The following is a 2906-nucleotide window of genomic DNA, read 5'->3' as shown; positions in this document are numbered from 1 at the left end:
TCCTGTCAACTGAAGCTTTATACCTGTGTCAGGGTTGTGGTCTGGTCTTCCTGACAGTGCTGACCTTGTTGCAATTGTGCAAATCAGTCACTTTTATATGTTTACACACACACACTTTTTTTCTCTCTCTCTCCCTCTTCTCTCTGACCCTTCCTCCTCCCCTCCCTCTCCTTCCCTCTCTCCCTCTCTCGCTGTGTGTGCATGTGATTTTCTCTTGTGTCTGTTTCCCTGACTTAGTCAGGACTAACAAAATATGGCTGAGAATAGGGCTCATGAGCAAATCTTCATATTTTTACATGTGTGACTCCAGTTGATTTCTGACAAATGCACGAGGACAACTATATGCAGAAAGAATGTTTTCAACATGACATAAACGTGCCTAAGAATGGAACTGTACCTCTACCTCATACCAATGTAGAGAAATTAGCTCTCAAATGGGTTGAAGACATAAATGTAAAGGCTATATAACTAGACAGTCTTAAAGGAAAACAAAAGGGTAGATGTCTGTCGCCTTGGGTTAAGCAGTGGTTCCTTTCATAGGATGCTGAAAGTACCAGCCACAGAAGAGAGAATAGATCCTTGTGGTTCATACAAAAAGCACTTCCCTGAGACAATAGGAGAGCATATTTTCAAGTTATCTATCTAATAAAGATTTATTGTCCACTCTATATAAAAAGGTGATTACAAAACAAGGACGTCTCCTCTGAAAGCTATACTCTTTTATGATAATGATGCAAGTCTCTCTGTGAGTTTTACCCAGCTCCATGTACACTGCACAGCACAGCTCTGCAATTCTCATCTGTTTAGTTCATAGCTATTAAGCTACATTATGTACCAGGCTCCATGCTCACTCTTGTGGTGAACAAAGAGAAAACCCAAATAGCTACCGATCAGTGTGCTGTGTGCCAGAGTGGACTTGTCTGTGAGAGCAAGGATGACCCAACATGCCTAAAGCTTTGAGCTAGGGCCAAGAAAGGACTAGTGAAGATCATTTTAGGCAAAGTTTAAGGATAAGCAGGAATCTACTGGGACCTCCTCCCAACCACCATGAATGTGTAGGAGAAGTTGGCTCAGAAGAGGAAGGAAGCTAGAAGCAGGCATCCGAAGCAGAGGTCACATCTGCAGATTTCTGGAGCTTGTGTCATTTCCTTTTTAAGCCATCTGAAGAATCACATGTTCAGGGACACCTGAGCGACAGCAGAGGGTTGACGTAGATACTGTTGAGTGTGTAAGAGGCCCTTCCTTTGATGCTAAGGGAAACTGGTTCCACTTATGGTAGCACATAGCCTGTAATTGGCAGTAAATCATGGCTGACCTACCCATCGAGATGATTCTCTTGCTGCTAAACAGATCCTGACTCTCCCAGATTCCCTTAAAGGTTGTGCTGGCCACTGTCTTTAACAGAAAGGTTTTCTCCTGCCTCTTGACCTTGAACATGATTCCTGAAGACATACCATAAAACAAAAAGTGAAACACTAAGAGCCATTCTGCTAAGAACAAGGGACAGAAAAGATAGAAATGGCCTGTGCCCTTGGGGCACCACAGAACATTTGTCATAGACACAAAATCCACCCATCATACAACAAAGTGATCCTCATTTGAAGCTGTCCTGCAAGCATTGCTTTATGGCACAGAACACTTTCACCAGATGCAGATCAGCAGCTTCCGCCTCATCTCCAGAACTCATTCATCCACAGCCTTTCTCAGTCTGTGTGCATAGGCTTGCATCTGAGTTCCTAGACAATTCACATCACCAAATTAAACATATCACTCTATATAATGAAAATTTCAAAACAAACAAATTTGAATAACAGCATTAAGCAGAAAACCTGCTTAAAATATCACCATTTGTTATTCTGGAATAAACTGTTGCCTGGACTTAAGCCCGGTGGCTGTTTTAAAAATCTAGGGCCTTTCTTTTTTTTTTTTTGATAGAAAAATATTTTTTCTTAAATATAACTGTGCCATTAATGATTAAAGTCAATTATGGACAAATTAGGATGTATGCAAGGACACCGATTTCTTCATTCTAATGAAATGACTGCCCTCTAGTGGTGTGAAATGATAATAGTGCTGCAAGGCCAACATGGGTTGATTTGATTGTGTTCCTACAATTATTTACTGAACAGCTTAGCCATATGTAGTTCTAGGCTCTGAAATGGCACCAGCAAAGAAGATAAGGTAGGGTCCTGATGTCAGTAGAATGGCCTGAAAATCACATAAGAAAGATCTCAGAGAGCAGCTGTCGATGTAGAACACTGTGGTAGAGGAGGGAGATGACACTTCGTGTTGTGCTGTGTGGACTGGTGTCCCTGAGCAGGTGACGTTGATCCTGAGGACTGAAAGCTAACGTATCAGGGAAAGGAAGGAGCCTGAGCAGGAATGTCCAACAGACATGAGTTGTGGGTATATGATTAGCATGAAGTTCAGAGAGGCTGGGGCTCTACAGTGAGGCTGGGGAGGCAGGGAATGGTGCTTTTATATGGAGCCTCAGAAAATCAAAGGACAATGGTTTGGACAAATTCAGGCAAGGAAAACACACAGACTGATCGACATTCTTTGAAAGCTCAGTCTGGTTACCATAAGAGAAAGGATGGGAGGTTGATATATTATAGCAATTCTCTGCTGAAGATGGTGGCAGGTTGATTAAGTGCAGCACTGGTGGAAATGGAGAAAGTTGATGCATGTGGCTGAATTTTGGAGGCAGAATGAAAAGATTTGTTGAATGCTTAGATGTGCTGAAAGAAGGACTCAAGAATAATGCCCAAGATTTAAAAGACTTATTTATATTTATTTGTGTGTGTGTGTGTGTGTGTGTGTGTGTGTGTGAGTGTGTATGCATGTATATATGCATACTACATGTGTATGTCTGGTGCTCAAGGAGGCTAGAAGAGGGCATCAGATCT

The sequence above is a fragment of the Acomys minous genome (genome assembly GCF_964271855.1).
Source record: "Acomys minous genome assembly, contig: scaffold_45, whole genome shotgun sequence".
NCBI classification, from domain to species: domain Eukaryota; kingdom Metazoa; phylum Chordata; class Mammalia; order Rodentia; family Muridae; genus Acomys; species Acomys minous.
Note: the sequence above shows the minus strand (reverse complement) of the source record.